Source organism: Pinus tabuliformis, chromosome 9, assembly GCF_031772625.1.
Source record: "Pinus tabuliformis cultivar Carrire ecotype Pingquan chromosome 9, CPIR1, whole genome shotgun sequence".
Lineage (NCBI taxonomy): Eukaryota > Viridiplantae > Streptophyta > Pinopsida > Pinales > Pinaceae > Pinus > Pinus tabuliformis.
The window spans coordinates 1762218478-1762238262 of record NC_142307.1 but is presented as its reverse complement, the minus strand read 5'-3'; positions in this window follow the sequence as shown (position 1 = coordinate 1762238262).

Here is a 19785-nt window from a genome sequence, read left to right as displayed (position 1 = left end):
CCCATATGGGTTGGACGAAATAAGAAGGGGCCAAAAGACGTTGACAAATGTAGGGTTGGAGCTCTGGAGGGGTAGCATCGGAGAACGTCTCAAATAGCGGAAGTTGTTGGAAGGAAGCAGGGGTGTGGATGTGGGGGTCTGTGGAACCTCTTATGCAGATCCTTGGTTGAGGAAAGTAGCTAGACATGATGGGTGTAGAGCTGAGACATGTTTCTAGGGAGGGCATGAAGGGTTTCATCTGATGCATTAAACATGGGTGGGGAGGGATCCCTTTGTCAATTCATGGTGAAGGCAGAGGCACAGTTCAATGCACCTGAGAGAGTAGTGGTGTGGCTTTATAGCATAGAGTGGGTGCAACTTGCAGCAAACCCAGGAGGCGAAACCTATGTGTGGCAGACATTAGTTGGCTGGCGTAATGACTGAGGGTGGTTTTTGGTCAAAAAAGGATGGTATGTGTGATGAATGGTAGTTGGTCAGTGTAATGGACAAGGGTGGTTCTTGGTCAAAAAACAATGATTGCATCGAAAATGTTGGTTGGTTGGTGTGATGGGTGAGGGTGGTCATTGGTCAGAAAATGACGATATGTGTGGCGACACCTCGCTGGCTGCTTGGGTGGAAAGCCTGGTGGTTTGTCAGAAATGGAGCGGTCGTGAAGTCAGAGGTCAGAGGTCAGGATGGGTGGGTAAGAATAGTGGGGGGAGGATAGAGTTGACCATGACTATGCCACCGAAGGTCAAAGGTCGAGACAGGTAAGGAGGAATATTGGGGGAGGAGAGAGTTGACCCCGACTATGCCAACGAAGGTTAGAGGTTGGGATGGGTGGGGAGGAATAAGGGGGGAGGAAAGAGATGACCCCAAGTATGCTGACAAAGGTTGGAGGGCAGGATAGGTGGGGAGGAATAACGGGGGGGAGGGGGGGGAGGAGAGAGCCGACCCTGACTATGGGACGCTGCCATGGCATAGGTAAATCTAATTGTAAGGAAGATTGTTGAAAATAAAAAGTCAAAAATTGCAAGTCCCGTTGGGATAGCAACATGTTCAGAGTGGCAGTTGCATAGTGGAAACAGCCCCTTGGTGTCGATGGGTGGGCCTAGGAATGTGGAATTTTTATTATACAATGAGGAGACAGAGATTTAAAACTTACACATTAGATATTGGTTTCATATTTCTTTCATGAAGAAAACATGGTGTATCATATGCAGAAATAAATTGTCGAGCACATTATGTTGAAGAAACTAGGGAAATTAGTTAATGAGATCCTTCTTGACATGATAACTATTTGCGAGGTATTTAATTTTTTCTTCTTTAGCACAATATTATCTTGATATCATTAGTGTGTGTAATTTTTACTTCATCAAACAGTTACCAAAATACAAGAGACAAGAACACAAGATGTTTTCTTTCTGCTAGGGCTAAAACCTCTCCCTCTTGGAGAGGAAAACACACACCCAATTCTTCTTATAGAGATTCCAATTGACGAATACCAAGACCTTAACCATTGTCCTACTATGCCACTCCAAGGCCAAGACATCAATCCTCTTCCTCGTTACTACTGAGATCATCATCGTTACTATTGCAATACTGAGGTCATCTTTGTTGCATTAGTGATATCATTATGACTTCACCATTGTTACACCTTAACCGAGATTATCATTGTGTCTTTATTGAGGTCATCTTCCGCTACACCATTGAGATATTTATTGATGTTACTTCTCTGTTGCAACACTACTACTTCTTGGTAGGGTACCGACCATCGATCACTTTCCTTCTAAATTTGTCATGTCATTCCTTTCTTCATGGAAATTGGCCTTCTTGATACATATCTAGAACCTTTTTCATATGGCTACTTCTTCCTCATCATGTTACTTTCAGGAATTTCCATCCACCACATGAATGCTAGTTGTACTTGTACTTACAATTCTTGTTCCAGTAACCCTGCATGAACTCATCCAGATATTACTCAAGAAATCAAAACATAACATTAAATCAAATCGTACCTTTCGAGATGGCTCTTCATCATGACATATTCCTGTAGGTATCAACATCCTGCATACAAGTTGACATATCTGCAAAGACATCTATCGTCACGGGTTGCCATCTTTTCCAGACTTTCATCAAAGTCTTCATATCTTTTTGGGGGATTTCTTAGTCAAGTATTCTCCTTCCTTTGGATGATGATTTCCTTAATCATTCTTGCATATCTTTCGATCTCTTCCTTCCTCACACATTCCTTTCCCAGGAGATTCAATCAGAGTTTTTTAATTGTATTCAATCACCTCACTCATATGAGGACATATTATGTTGATTTCATCTTAGTGTGACTTTATGCCTTCTTGCATCCTTTCATAGGAGGAGATCCTTTTTCTCTAGATCATGCTTCTTAAGATAGAAGTAATGATCCATGTTACCTGCAACCATATGACATGACATTATAAAATTAAATATAGGCATACATACCTCATTTTACATTTAGGTCATCTGGGCTTCTTCTAGCAGCTTCCTTGATTGAAGTTTCTTTAATCCCTTAATTTTCTTCTTTTCTTATGTCATCACAACATCATCCATGAATTCCATGAGTTGGAGTTCTTGATGAAAAACTTGCTTCCTCTCTAGATTAGTGAATCCTCCGATTAGGATTCTATTATAGAATCTTGAGGATCTTGTATATCCTCATTTGGCAGATGTTTCCCTTTTGACTTGATGTATGATGAGATCTATCCTAGATGACTTCTTCCTTTCCTTCTTCATGTTTGATTTCATGGATTTTGTTCTTCATGATTTCCATGGTGATTCCACGAGCTCTTGCTTAAAATGATTTCATGAAGCCATGATGAATCTTAATATTATGGTCATATCTAAAGATTTATGATCTTATGATAGGACCCTTTTGTGAGGGATACCATCTTAATCATAGTAGATATTTGTTGTTCCCTCTTTCCTTGGCCCCTTTCTTCATCTGCCTTCATATTTTTGATGATATGATATTTCTTTTCATAGCATTGAGTCTTTAACTATACCAGAATTTCCTTTCCTTTCTATAGATGTTTGAGTTCTTTCACCTTCAAGAGTTATGCTTGTAACTTGTCTTTCTCTTTTCGACATAGAGATCACAACTTGTTGAATGAGGTAACCTTCTTGTTCATGGACATTTGTTACCTTGCTTATAATTTAGTTAATGATGATTGTCTTCTTATCATCTCTCCCAGATCTCCTAATTGAGATCTCATGAAGCTATTTATTCATTCTTTGATACCTTCAATAAGGTCTAAGTGATATAACCTTCTTCACTGCATTTCAAAGATTATATCTTGTATCATTTTATATATCTATTTTATGTCTCCTTTCTTGCTACATAGGGATGAGAGGACCTTAAGAGTTCCTTCTCATGAATTCAAAAGGAGACCTTTTTTCTTGATTCTAACTTCTTTTTATCTATGACAATTATGACAATCCTCCTTACTTCATGAAAGGATTTTTGACGACCCATCAAATCCATAGATCTCCTTGCAATCATGAAGTAAATTAACCAAACATGATTATAAAAATAAAAGATACTTATAAGTGAAGATGAGCTCTTCTACTTGTTCACTTAGATGCTAGGTGGTGAATATGTATTGGAGTTTCCTCTTGGATGATATTCTCTTTGATGGAAACACTTTCTTCAATGGAAAATGTTGCTCCCTTTGATGAAGATGATCTGTTGCTTTTCGTCGATCATTTTCTTCAAGGAAATGATCTTTTATAAACTTGAAGATGATGAAAATTCCTTTTATCCTTCAATATGCTTTGCCTTCTTTTGTATATCAGGATTGTTGCTAGGGGTTCAACCTATTTTCTGATTTTAAGATCCTCTAAGTTACCTTGCTTTGTATAAATTTTGATGAGGGTCTACTATGGAGACACAAGTTCCTGTAGTTAATGTAGAATTGATCCTTCAATCTTTGAAAAAAACCTTCAACTTAATTTGATTCCTTATTTGAAACTTGATTCTTGACGTAGGTTTTAACCCCGTATATAAATTACCTGCATACGAATTCTAAAACGTATAAAATAAACATTGCGAGAGCATAACACATAAAACACATATACACAAAGATTCCCCTATATCCCAAAAACGAGACTACCAGCTTGATTTTTCATTATGTTCCTTTCAATGTTACAATACATATTTATACATGCTTAAGCATCCAATACCATGGACCGAAAACCATCGTGTCCAAAACCATGGATTGAAAACCATCGCGTCCAAAACCATCTACGAAAACCATGCACAAAACCATAGGTAGGTCTACCCAACCTAATATAGGGTCCAAAAAAAAAATTCTCGGTGTGCTACCCTGAACCCCGTAGAGGGGGGCTAGCCGCCCCCCCTCAAACCCCTTGTGACCCCCCTGCTATGAAATCGGCGCAATGAAGGGGCCAGTTAACTATGTTGGCTAGTCTTTGAAAGAATATAACACAACTCAACATTCTCCCACTTGTTGTTTTCTTTCCACAGGGGGCCACAAGAAAGCTTAGTCATTTATTCAGCCCTGCAATGCCCATTGTTTCTCTACACCAAGAGAACTTCTCAGATCTCATAGTTTTTGTCAATGTATCTGCAGTATTCTTCAAAGTGTCCACCTTTACCTGCAACACCATTTTGTCTTCTATCATATCCCTCACAAATTGATACTGAACATCAATGTGCTTTGTCTTTGAATGATGAGCAGGGTTATTTGCCAAGAAAATTGCACTTTTGCTGTCACAATCTATCCTTATAGCTCCCTGTACTAAATCCATACTTGAACACAATCTCTGCAACCAAAAAAATTCCTTGCTTGCATGAGTGGATGTCATGTATTCTGGCTCTGTAGTTGATAATGTCACTACAGATTGTTTCTTACTCATCCAGCTGACTGCACCTCCAAATAGGTTAAACACATACCCACTTGTAGATATTCTATGATCAAGATCTCCAGCCCAATCTGAATCAACAAATCCATGGATATCCAAAACTCTGTCCAATCCTGGCCTTCCTTGGTAGCACAAACCATAATCACTAGTGCTACACAAATACCTGAAAACCTGCTTCACTGCTGTCCAATGCTCCTTTCTTGGTTTTGACATAAACCTGCTCAACACTCCCACTGCATGTGCAATGTCTGGTCTAGTACAGACCATCGCATACATCAGGCTACATACTGCACTTGCATATGGAACATGGGACATGTCCTCTTCCTCTTCTTGTGTCTTGGGACACTAATCCATAGATAACTTTACACCAACAAGAATAGGAACCTTCATTGGTTTACTATCCTGCATATTAAACCTCTGCAGTATTGTCTCGACATACTTCCTCTGGTTTAACTAGAGCTTCCTCTTTGCCCGATCTCTTTTAATTTCCATGCCCAAAATATGATTTGCAGCACCAAGATATTTCATGTCGAATTTGGAGAAAAATTGTGTCTTCAAATCCTGGATAATTTCTTTGTCATTTCCAACCAACAACATATCATCCACATACAAGAACAGATAAATAACATAGTCACCAATTAATTTAAAATACACACAGTGATCTGATTTTCTTCTGGTGAAGCCAAGTCCCCGTATAAATGTATCAAATTTATGATACCACATCCTTGGTGACTGTTTTAACCCATACAGAGACTTCTTTAACTTGCATACCAGTGCTTTCTTACCCTTCACTACAAATCCTTCACGTTGCTTCATGTAGATCTCCTCTTCCAGATCCCTATGAAGAAATGTTGTCTTCACATCCATCTGTTCTACCTCAAAATCAAAAGCAGCAACAACAGATAAAAGTAATCTAATAGAAGATACCTTGAAAACAGGAGAAAAAATATCACCAAAATCAATTCCTGGCACTTGGGAATAACCTTTTGCTACCAACTGAGCTTTGTATTTGTCCACCTTTCCTTCTGCATTTGTCTTCTTCTTGAACACGCATTTTCTACCAATGGGTTTCCTTCCAGCCGGCAACTCCACTAGATCCCATGCCTCATTTTTGTGCAAAGATGCCATTTCATCAACCATGGCCTCTTTCCAGTGTTTGCCATCCTCTGAATCTATTGCTTCCTTCACAGTTCTGGGATCATCATCAGTAATAGATAAAGAAAAATTTGAATAGAAAGCAGATGGACTATACCTTTCTGGTTGCCTTCCTTCTCGAACTAATCTTCTCACACCTAGAGTTTGTGTCTCTTCATCTTTTGATTCCTCTTCTGCTGTAGAGTCTGATTCTTCCTCCCTTAGCTCAAACTCTATCTTCTCAAGTTCCTTTGGTTGGACTTCGTGTTTAATAACATCTTTAACCTCTTTGAACACCACATCTTGGTTGTACATAACCTTCCTTGTTACTGGGTTCCAAAGCTTATAACCCTTTAAACCATCCTTATACCTAATAAAGATGCACTTTTCAGATGTACTATCCAATTTTGTTCTTTTCTCCTTTGGAACATGTACATATGCATCACATCCAAATACACTTAGATGTGAGAGAGAGGGTTTCTTACTAGTCCATACCTCTTGTGGAGTCTTATCCTCCAATGCTATTCAAGGTGATTTGTTGACTATGTAACATGTTGTCTCCACCACCTCTACTTAGAATTCCTGTCCTAACACGGCACCAATGAGCATGCTTCTTGCCCTTTCCATAAAAATCTTGTTCATTCTTTCTGCAACTCCATTTTTCGCAGGTGTATATGGAGTAATCTTCTGCCATGCTATACCACACTTCTTACAAAATTCTTCAAATTCTTTACTGCAAAACTCTCCATCGTTATCTGTCCTCATTACCTTTATCTTCTCTGTCTGGTTCTCCACCAGAGCCTTAAATTCTTTAAACCTGTCAAAGACTTTAGATTTCTTCTTAAGGAAATATATCCATGTATTCCTTGAGAAGTCATCTATAAATGATACATAGTACACAGACTTACCCAGTGATGGAACCTTCATAGGTCCAAACACATCACTATGCACAAGCTCTAATATCTGTTTCGCCCTCTTACTACCAGAGGGGAAACTCACCTGATTCTATTTCCCATATACATAATTTTCACAGAAATCAAAATCCAGAGAGCTATTACTCATACCTTCTACCATACCTTTACCATGAAGTATTCGAAGGCCCTTCTCTCCAATATGTCCAAGCCTTTGATGCAACAGCATGGTCTTCTATCCAGATACCATGATATTTTCTGCTCCACTTTCAGGAACCACAGAACTATTGCACCCATCAACAATAGTGCTACCTTGCAGCTTGTATAGAGTTCCAATCTGAATTCCCCACACCAATACTAGTGCTCCCCGAACCATCTTGCAGGGATCCTTCTTGAACACTGTTTTTACACCTGCATCATCCAGCTTGCTTACAGAAATCAGGTTTCTGGCCAATGTAGGAATATGCAGAACACCTGGAAGTGTTCTAACCCTTCCACCTTGCAACTTTAACTTTACTTTTTCGCGACAAACAATTCTAGCCTTCCTATCATCCCATAAGAAGACATCACCACCATCATCTTTCTCATACTCGCAAAACCACTCTCTATGGGGAGTGAAGTGAAAGAATGCACCTAACTCAATCAACCATGCCTCATGATCTACATGTGTACTTGAAGAAGCCAAGTACACATCCCCACCTTCATCTGAGGTGGTTTTCACTTCTGGAGAAGGAGCATCATCAGGTCCCTTTCCTTTGTGAGGAGCTTTATATTTACAGTGCCTTTTGTAGTACCCTTCCTTGCTACATTTCTAGCACACCACCTTTACAGGTTTTCCTAGAGATTTAGATCTCCCTCTAGATTTATATCTCTGACTCGATGATTTATTTTTGTTTCTGTTCTGGGACTGTCCTCGTATGGACAAGGCATCACCATTCTGGCTCTCCATATTTTTCCGTCTCATCTCCTCCATCAGCAAGGATGAGATTATTTCATCAAACTACAAGGCAGTTGCATTGCTACCTATTACAATAACCAGTCTATCCCACGAATTTGGTAGAGAACACAACAAACTAATGCACTTATCTTCATCTGAAATTTTAATATCAATAGACAATAACTGACTTACCACAGTATTAAATGCATTCAGATGCTCTGTCACCGAGTCTCCATCTTTCATCCTCAGGTTATACATCTTTTTCCATAGGAACTATTTATTCACCATAGACTTAGATTGGTACAAAGTCCCTGACTTGTCCCACAAAGCCTTCGCCATAGCTTCCCCTGATACATCCAGCAATATTGAATCTGAGACACACAATCATATTGTGCTCTTTGCCTTTCGATCGAAATTCTTCCATTCTTCATCAGGCACCCTTGTTGGTTTAGTACCCATATCTACCATGATCCATTGATCTTTATCTACCAATAGATCCTCCATCTTGAGTTTCCATAACTCTAAACTCAGACAATTAAATTTCTCGATCTTTATCTTTCCACTGCTTTCCATCTTCTTTCATCACCAGAATCGATCCTGTAGATCTCCCACTGGACAAGGTTTACCACAAGCCCGAGCGAAACCCCTCAGCAACAAAGGCATGTGCTTGAAGCCAAAACAACTCTAATACCAAATGTAGGTTTTAACCCTATACAAAAATTATCTACATACAGATTCTAAAACACAGAAAATAAACAATGCGAGAGCATAACACATAAAACACATATACATAGAGATTTTCCCTTGGATCCCAAAATTGAGACTACCAGCTTGATTTTTCATTATGCTCCTTTCAATGTTACAATACATATTTATACATGCTGAAGCATCCAATACCATGGACCAAAAACCATCGTGTCCAAAACCATGGATTGAAAACCAACGCGTCAAAAACCATGTGCAAAAACCATGCACAAAACCATAGGTAGGTCTACCCAACCTAATACAGGGTAAAAAAAAAACATTTCCTGGGCAGGGCCCGTAGAGGGGGGCTACCCACTCCCGTTAAACCCCCTAGACAGGGGGCCTTCCACCCCCCCTCTAACCCCCCGATTAACTATGTTGACTAGTCGTGGAAAGAATATAAAACCACCCAACACTTGAGAGTCTATTTTTTGCCATTCCTTGGACTATAACCATAACTCTGATACCATGTTGAAGAAAGTAGGGAAATCAATTAATGATATTCTTCTTGACATGATAACTATTTGTGAGGTATTTAATTTTTTCTTATTACCACAATCTTATCTTGATATCATTGTTGTGTTTATTTCTTACTTCATCAAATAGTTACCAGAATACAAAAGACAAGAACACAAGATGTTGGATTTCTGCCAGGGCCAAAACCTCTCCCTCTTAAAGAGGAAAACCCACACACAATTCTTCTTATAGAGATTGTTGGGCTGTGTTATTTTCTTTCCATGACTAGCCCATGTAATTAATCGGGGGGTTAGAGGGCGGCGGAGCCCCCCCTTTGTTGTGTTGATTGCGCAACGGGGGGTTTGAGGGGGGCGGGTAACCCCCCTCTACGGGGTGGGGCAGCGCCCTGGGAAATTTTTTTTTGGACCCTGTATTAGGTTGGGCTGACCTAGCTATGGTTTTCGGTCCATGGTATTAGATGCTTCAACATGTATAAATATGTATTTTAACATTGAATGGAATATAATGAAAAATAAAGCTGGTAGTCTCAGTTTTGGGATCCAGGGGAAAATCTATGTGTATATGTGTTTTATGTGTTATGTTCTCGCATTGTTTATTTTCTGTGTTTTATAATTCATATGCAGGTAATTTTTGTATGGGGTTAAACTCTACATTTGATATCAGAGCCGTTTTGGCTTCAAGGGGATGCCTTTGTTGCCGAGGGGTTTCGCTCGGGCTTGTGGTAGACCTTGTTCAATGGGAGATTTGCGAGATCGATTCTAGTGGTAAAAGAAGATGGCGAGCAGTGGAAAGATAGAGATTGAAAAATTTAATGGTCAGAGTTTTGAGTTGTGGTAACTCAAGATGGAGGATCTGTTGGTGGATAAAGATCAGTGGATCATGGTGGATCCGAGTACTAAACCAATGGGAGTGATCGATGAAGAATGGAAGAAGTTGGATCAGAAGGCAAAGAGCACAATACGATTGTGTGTCTCAGATTCAGTATTACTGAATGTATCAAGGGAAGCTATGGCGAAGGCTTTGTGGGACAAGTTAGGGACTTTGTACCAATCTAAGTCTCTGGTGAATAAATTGTTCCTACGGAAAAAGCTGTATAACCTGAGGATGAAAGATGGAGACTCGGTGACAGAGCATCTGAATGCATTTAGTACCGTGGTAAGTCAGTTATCATCTATTGATATCAAATTTTCAGATGAAGATAAGTACATTAGTTTGTTGTGTTCTCTACCAGATTCGTGGGATAGTCTAGTTATTGCAATAGGTAGCAATGCAACTGCCTTACAGTTTGATGAAATAGTCTCATCCTTGCTGATGGAGGAGATGAGACAGAAAAATATGGAGAGCTAGAATGGTGATGCCTTGTTTGTACGAGGACGGTCCTAGAACAGAAACAAAAATAAGTCATCAAGTGGGAGATCTAAATCTAGAGGGAGATCTAAATCTCTAGGAAAACCTGTAAATGTGGTGTGCTGGAAATGCGGAAAGGAAGGGCACTACAAAAGGGACTGTAAATCTAAATCTTCTGACAAAGGAAAGGGATCTGATGATGCTCCTTCTGCAAAAGAAAAAACCACCTCAGATGAAGGTGAGGATGTGTACTTGGCTTCTTCAAGTACACATGTAGATCATGAGGCATGGTTGATTGACTCAGGTGCATCCTTTCACTTCACTCCCCATAGAGAGTGATTCTGTGAGTATGAGAAATACGATGGTGGTGATGTCTTCTTAGGGGATGATAGGAAGGCTAGAATCATTGGTCATGGAAAAGTAAAGTTGAAGTTACAAGGTGGAAGGGTTAGAACACTTCTGGGTGTTCTACATATTCTTGCATTGGCTAGAAAATATGATTTCTATAAGAAAGCTGGATGATGCAGGTGTAAAAACAGTGCTCGAGAAGGATACCTGCAAGAGGGTTCAGGGAGCACTGGTATTGATGCAGGGAGTTATGACTGGAACACTGTACAAGCTGCAAGGTAGCACTGTTGCTGATGGGTGCAACAGTTTTGTGGTTCCTGAAAGTGGAGCAGAAAATCTAGTGGTCTCTGGAGAGAAGACCATGATGTGGCAACAAAGGCTTGGACATATTGGAGAGAAGGGCCTTTGAATACTTCAAGGTAAAGGTATGGCAGAAGGTATGAGTAATAGCTCTCTGGATTTTGATTTCTGTGAAAATTGTGTATATGGGAAGCAGAATCGGGTGAGTTTCCCCTCTAAGGTAAGAGGGCAAAACTGATATTAGAGATTGTGCACAGTGATGTGTTTGGACCTGTGAAGGTTCCATCACTGGGTAGTTCTGTGTACTATGTATCATTTATAGATGATTTCTCAAGGAATACATGGCTATATTTCCTTAAGAATAAATCTAAAGTCTTTGATAGGTTTAAAGAATTTAAGTCTCTGGTGGAAAACCAAATAGAGAAGAAGATAAAAGTGCTGAGGACATATAATGGTGGAGAGTTTTGCAGTAAGGGATTTGAAGAATTCTGTAAGAAGTGTGGTATTGCACGATAGAAGACTACTCCATATAAACCTCAGCAAAATGGAGTTGTAGAAAGAATGAACAAGATGTTGATGGAAAGGGCAAGAAGCATGCTCAGTGGTGTTGGGTTAGGATAGGAATTCTAGGCAGAGGCGGTGGAGATAGCATGTTACTTGGTCAACAGATCACCATCATTAGAGTTGGAGGATAAGACTCCACAAAAGGTATGGATTGGTAAGAAACCCTCTCTTTCACATTTGAGGTTATTTGGATGTGATGCATATGTACATGTTCCAAAGGAGAAACGAACCAAGTTGGATAGCAAATATGAAAAGTGCATCTTTATTGGGTATAAGGATGGTTTAAAGGGTTATAAGCTTTGGAACCCAACAACAAGGAAGGTTGTGTAGAGCCGAGATGTGGTGTTCGGATAGATGAAAGATGTTATTAAACATGAAGTCCAACATAAGGAACCTGAGAAGATAGAGTTTGAGCTAAAGGAGGAAGAATCAGACTCTATAGTAGAGGAGGAATCAGAAGATGAAGAGCCACAAACTCCGGGTGTAAGAAGACCAGTTCGAGAAAGAAGTCAGCCAGAAAGATATAGTCCATATGCTTTCTGTTCAATTTTTTCTTTATCTATTACTGATGATGATCCCAGAACTATGAAGGAAGTTGTATATTCAGAGGATGGAAAACTCTAGAAAGAGGCCATGGTTGATGAAATGGCATCTTTGCACAAAAATGAGGCTTGGAATCTGGTGGAGTTGCCGATTGGAAGGAAACCCATTGGCAGCAAATGGGTGTTCAAGAAGAAGACAAGTGCAGAAGGAAAGGTGGAGAAATACAAAGCTCGGTTGGTAGCAAAAGGTTATTCCCAGGTGATGGGAATTGCTTTTGGTGATATTTTTTCTCGTGTTGCCAAGGTAACTTCTATTAGATTACTTTTATTTGTTGTTGCTGCTTTTGATTTTGAGGTAGAACAAATGGATGTGAAGACAACATTTCTTCACGGGGATCTAGAAGAGGAAATCTACTTGAAGCAACCTGAAGGCTTTGCGGTGAAAGGTAAGAAAGAATTGGTATGCAAGTTAAAGAAGTCTTTGTATCGGTTAAAACAACCACCAAGGATGTGGTATCAGAAATTTGATACATTTATACGGGGACTTGGCTTCACCAGAAGCAAAGAAGATCACTGTGTGTATTTTAAATTAATTGGTGACCGTTTTTATTTATTTGGTCTTGTATGTGGATGCTATGTTGTTGGTTGGAAATGAAAAAGAAATTAGCCAGGATTTGAAGACCCAATTGTCCTCGAAATTCGACATGAAAGATCTTGGTGCTGCAAACTATATTTTGGAATGGAAATTAAAATAGATCAGACAAAGAGGAAGCTCTGGTTAAACCAGAGGAAGTATGTCGAGACAATATTTCAGAGGTTTAATATGCAGGATAGTAAACTGGTGATGGTTCCTATTCCTGTAGGTGTAAAGTTATCTGCTGAACAGTGTCCCAAGACACAAGAAGAGTAAGAGGACATGTTCCGTGTTCCATATGAAAGTGCAGTCGGTAGCCTAATGTATGCGATGGTATGTACTAGACCATACATTGCACATGTTGTGGGAGTATTGAGCAGGTTTATGTCAAAACCAGGGAAGGAGCATTGGACATTAGTGAAGTGGGTTTTCAGGTATTTGTGTGGCACTAGTGATTATGGTTTGTGCTACCAAGGGAGACCAGGATTGGACAAAGTTTTGGATATCCGTGGCTTTGTTGATGTGGACTGGGCTGGAGATCTAGATCGGAGAAGATATATAAGTGGGTATGTGTTTAACCTATTTGGAGGTGCAGTCAGTTGGATGAGTAAGAAACAATCTGTAGTGGCATTATCAACTACAGAGGCAGAATACATGGCAGCCACTCATGCAAGCAAGGAAACAGTTTGGTTGCAAATATTGTGTTCAAGTATGGGGTTAGTACAGAGAGCTATAAGGACACACTGTGATAGCCAAAGTACAATTTTCTTGGCAAAGAACCTTGCTTATCATTCAAAGACAAAGCACATTGATGTTCAGTATCACTTTGTGAGGGATATGATAGAAGAAAAAAAGGTGTTTCTAGTAAAGGTGGAAACTTTGAAGAATACTGCAGATGCATTGACAAAATATATGAGCTCTGAGCAGTTCTCTTGGTGTAGAGAAACAATGGGCATTTTTAGGGCTGGATAAATGACTAAGCTCTCCTCTGGTCCCTTGTGGAAAGAAAAAAACAAGCGGGATAATGTTGGGTTGTGTTATATTCTTTCCACGACTAGCCCACATAGTTAATCGGGGGGTTAGAGGGGGAACAGAGCGCCCCCTTCGTTGTGCCAATTGCACAGCAGGGGGGTCACAAGGGGGTTTAAATTTTTTTTTGAACCCTATATTAGGTTGGGTAGACCTACCTATGGTTTTCGGTCTATGGTTTTGGATGCGATGGTTTTTGGTCCATGGTATTGGATGCTTCAGCATGTATAAATATGCATTGTAACATTGAAAGGAATATAATGAAAAATCAAGTTAATAGTCCTGGTTTTGGGATCCAGGGCAAAATTTTTGTGTATATGTGTTTTATGTGTTATGCTCTCGCATTGTTTATTTTCTATGTTTTAGAATTCGTATGCAGGTAATTTCTATACGGGGGTTAAAACCTACAAAGATTCCAATTGAATAATACCAAGACCTTGACCCTTGTTGTGCTAGGCCGCTCCAAGACCAAGACATCAATCATCTTCCTTGTTACTATTGAGATCATCATTGTTACTGTTGAAATAATGAGGTCATATTTGTTGCATCACTAATATCATTACGACTTCACCATTGCTACACCTTAACCGAGATTATCACTGTGTCTTTATTTAGGTCATCTTCTATTGCACCACTGAGATATTGATTGTTGTTACTTCTCTTTTGCAACACTAATACATCTTCTTTTACAATGAGGTATGGATATACATATCGGAGTGTTGTAGGAATATCATTATCAAGATTATGATCTTGAAGCAATGTCTTCATTGAGATCATGGTCATCATCATACATAATACATGCTGAGACAGAGTGTCATTATAGGATAACCAAGATCCTTCTTGTGATAATGATGACCAAGATCCTTCTCCCTCCTTTATCGAGACTATGAATGTGCACTCCTTGCACCAAGTTCATTCTTTTCAATGTGCGAAGACTGTCATCACTGTGATGGTGCTTCGAGACTATACCCAGAGACATTGATCATGATGACTACTTGAGAAACACATAACCATGGTACTTACCAGAGATCTAAAGGCATTGCATCATCCAAAATACTGTAGGTGTCCTTCTCCTGAACGACTGTGTCTCCATCCACAATTTATTTGTCTCATTACTTATCTAAGATTACAGAAGGGAATGCGAAGATGTCATTGTGTTGATTACTAAAATTTCAGAGGTTCTATCCACACCGGCAATTACAGAGGCTTGTCCGAATTTTCCATCTCTGTGGTGACCCTAACTGCGAATTTATAGGTGTTATGCTTCCATAATAAGCTGACATGGAAATGAATCATTGTGAAACTTTATTTGAGTCGACTTGACATTTCTTTTAATCCATTTGTAGGCTGGCACGACTGTTCTCTTCATCGTTTTTCTAGATGATGTCTTCACGAGGATTGTGCTTGTATTGGAGGACCTTTTAAACTAGAATACATTTACACATAGGCTCAAGAAGAGCTCCTTATACATGACTTTGACCCTTTGACTTTCCTAGATCTATGAAATGAGCAAGAAACTCATTTTTATAATTTACAAAAATAATATTTCTTTTTCTTGACAAGTACAAAGATTAAAATTACATTTGTAAATATCGAAACTAGTTACACTTTATTCAACATGTTATGCTAATATTCAACTAGAGATACACATCAGTAAAATTGAAAAGTGAAGAGCAGGAACATCCATAAAAAAATGAAAGTGATTAGAAGAACAAGATGCATTCAATTCATTGTATTCACTTCAAAAAATAATTTGGAAAATAAACATCTTTGGAATCATCAACATACAAACCCCTACTCCAATGTAAGAGGTCATATAAATAACATTGAATAAAAGGAAACTTTGTTGAATAGTTTGGAATCAAAAAATATGAAATATTTGTATGTAAGAAAAAAAATACTTCTTTAAAATTTTAATCCTTCGTGAAAGGTTTTTTTGCAGGCAGATCTAGCAAGCCCTTCAAGCTTCCTCATCATCACTTGAGTCTTCTTTGTCGATTCTAACCAAATGTGGTGCATTTTCCTTGATGTAGTTTGCCTAATATGGGAACAAATGAGAAATTTTTGAGAAGTGGATTGGTTGAAAATGAGTAAGATTCACTTCGCACATATATATCAAATTCTGCACAACTCTTTTCTTTTTTTTGTACTTGATTCTATATTTGGAATTGAGTTCGATCCGCTCAAAGTGAAACTGGATAAATCTCTGAATGTTTTTTTGATTCCAAGTTTTGAGGATGCCTATGACTCTCTGGTCATTGAGCCTTGTTTTGCATCTTTTAGTGGTTTGGATCCTAAGAGATTGAATTCCTCTACAGTTTTTTTCCCCATCTCCCATATTGATAGAAAATGTTTAGTGGCCCTTTTGATGCATTCTTTGATTGATTTTGCCTCAAACTGTCATTGATTCAAAGAAGTAAACATTAGTTTTGGAGACTTCTGAGAAGTTGTTAGGATGGAACGATGTTTCCCATTCAAGAATTGATGTGAATTTTTCTTTGATGTACTTGTCTTCTTCCACCAAAGATTTTATTATGTCCTGAAGATCCATATTCTGTTGAAAAAATGTGCAAATTTTGTCCATTTCTTTATAAAACTTAGCCTGGTCTTTCCTCAATATTTCGCTTCCCTGTATTGCTTGGGCCTTAAAAACCTTCAAGCTATTCTTTGCTTCATAACTTTGAATTGACTGAAACTTAAGAGTTTCAATTTCTTCTTGCATTGTTGTCATCATGGTTAGAATGTTGTTGTCACATTATTCCTTCAATATTCATATTTGTTGTGCATGTGCATTTTCAATTAGCTTCATGTCTATAGAGTGTTTGTGTTTCAATTTGTTCAACTGGTTTTGGTATTAATTCTCCATGTTCTTTCTTTTGTTGGAGAACCCACTTATAAGCATTTTGGAATGCTTCTGCCAACTTTCCTCACTGAAAGTATTGTCTTTCTCAATTTCACTTTCCAAATGTTTTATCTTCTACAAACTGTTCTTCTAGGAAATGGAAATTTCGGCAACATGGTGCTGGTTGTAATTCACAAAGCCTCTTAGAGCTTGGGAGGATTCTTTAGTTTTTTCCTCAACGTTTCCCATTGCTTTCTAGATGAATTCCAAAATGGTTTTGAAACTGTCTAGCTCTCTTTTATTCATTTTTCTAACAATTGATCTAGTTTGCGCATTAAAGTAATACTCAATCAGGAATGGAACAGTTTCATGAAAAAATTGTACTTCAGTGATAGGTTTAAATAAAAAATACTCGAGAGGTATTTTCGTAGAAAATGGAGTCATAGTTGTGTCATGACAAGTCTATGGAATAGATATATCGGTACTTTTATCTTTAGGAAACTCTTTTTCTTTGCTAGAGAAGGTGGTCAATGTTGACACAAAGGTCCTTGTAATTGTCTCTTCTTTCTTTGTGTCAATGTCCATATATTTGAGTTCCTCATTAATTTTCTTTGATTTTGTATCTGACTCAGTGGTGACATCTAGACTGCCAATAATAATGACATTGTCGCTACAGGAACTTTGTTTTCTTGTTGATGGTTCTTTGTCTAGTCTCTATTGTTTATGACCTGTGAATTTTGTGTTCCTTTCATCTTGTTGGTATATCTTGGTGTCTGTCTCTTTTTTGAGTGCCTACTTCTGCTCTGCTTGTCTTTGGAGTTGTAAAAGGTTTATTGGGAACATTTTCAAGTTGGGATTCTTATATGTTTACAGAGGAGGAAACAGGCTCTGAAATAATGTCATTGAAATTGTATTTGAGAATATCAACAAATTTGATCTCTTCAATTGCAATATTTGTATGAAGACCCTTCTGGTTAAGGAAGTACTCATAAAGAGTTTCTCTAAACTCTTGTAGTTTACTTCTATCCTCGCTACTCAATAACTGGCCTCTTTGAAAATCTTGGTCAAAATTGTCAATATTAATGAAAATTTCATCAAAGGGGGGTTGTTGGTGTGTGTAGGTTTTGATGTAGCTGATAGCACTATAATGGTCATTGATGGTTCCGTGAGGGTCATACTAATGAAAGGGAAATGAATAAAACCAAACATGGTTGAATTCTTTGGCCTCCTTAAATGCATGTCCTCGGTCCTTGAGGCAAAATTTTCCAAAGTTAATTGGGAAGTTTGGCTAGATTTTCTTCTAGAGTTTGCTCAATTTCCGAGCTTGTCCATTCAAGGAAATTTGATTGTCTACCTCTCTTAAATCTATCCTCTCTGGAATATATCTAGGAAGAAGATGAGGGCTAGCTTCACTTCCATAGACTGATATATGCGAATAATTCTTCGACAAAACAATCTCCTATTTCTTACAAGGTCTCTTTAAGGCCTTCACTAACCCTAGGAGGGTTTTCTCCAAACAAAATCTGATGGAAATGAGTCATCACATAATTAAAAATGTCATAAAAGTGAAATTTGAAGTTTCTTTCCCACAAAATAGGGGTGTAATTCTGAATAGGGAGTTCTTGCCTAGCTGGGTGATTCCATTTCATCAAAGGAAACAAAACAGAAGCAATTATAATATAGATAATGTAGGCTGACGTGCAAAAGAGGTGATCATATCCTAGAGGAGACATAATGGAAAACAAAAGGGCATCTATTAAATTCTGAGAAAGAATTTCAGCCCAATTGAAACACTTTGAATCATTGAGTAGGTTGTGGATTAAAGTCATCCATTGTAATTTGCAATGCTTAGGGTCTTTCTCTCCATATATACGGGACAACATTTTCACAAGGAATCTAACTGGTATTTTGAAAATGGTGTCTGGATATTCTTTTGATGCCTTAAGTTTGAAGCCTTCTCTATATTCTCGTAATCAACATTTCACAACTTTTTCATAATTCCCTTCACACTTCGTGAAGACAATGTTGTTGAAGTTATCAAGAAATTGGGTGTTCAAGGAGACTTCGGGAGGACTAATTTTGTAAATTGTTGAAAGTACTTGCGTGTTCCTAGATGTTATAACATTTTTGTTGTAGTCTAGTATACTATAGGTGGGAAAATCCAAATGTCGCATGGCACATGAAACCATTTTCGTAATAAGGAAATTTTTTGGCTCTGTCAACAACTTTGTGCAGTCATGTTCCTCTAATTTTTCCAAACTGGGTGTTTTTGTCCTCAGTTGAAGTTTTAAAATTTAATCAGCTTCTATTCTTAAAGAAACTATATACTTATTTCCACTTCATCATACTTTCCATTTGTGTTTTGTAGGTGGTTTCAGAGATGAGAGCTATGTTAACATTACATACCTTTGGTTTAAGATTTTTTGCTTCCTTTAGGAATTCCTTGATTTCTTGTATGGCCTTATTTGATGTCGCGGATTTACCTTTATTTCCCATTTTGTGCCCCTGTAGTTGGATGAAAAAAATTTGAGCTTTCTATGTGATATTATAGTTAAATTTACTCATGCAATTGTATATGACAGTGTATGTTTATAAAAAATGAGAAGGGTTGTAGTGAATTTGAACTTGATAACTTGTAATGAGGGGTATGTTTAAGAGAATCACTATAAATAGGTTGCAGAGAAGAGAGTGGAAAATAAACCGCGAAAAGAAGGAAAGTTGCTATATTTTGTTGAAATCCTTGGGATGTCCAACAATGAAATCACATTAATTGTGTTAATTAAAGTGATGAGGCGTTTCAACCACTTGTATCCGAAAATCAAGGTGAGGTTGCGTCGTGGTAATTGGGGGAATGTTTTTTTTAAATGGCGGCTTCCTATTTCCGAGTTTGTTTTCAACAAAAAAGTAAAATAATGTAAAGGATAATTATGGTTGGCACGCATATTGAAATATATATTATTTTATTGTTATTAGAGCGTAGAGAAATCGAGTCGTCAGAAGTCAGGATGTTGTTAAATTGGACTTTTTGTGAATGGTGACGCAATGCTAACCTTTAGTGTGGTTGGAGTATGATGGAGGTC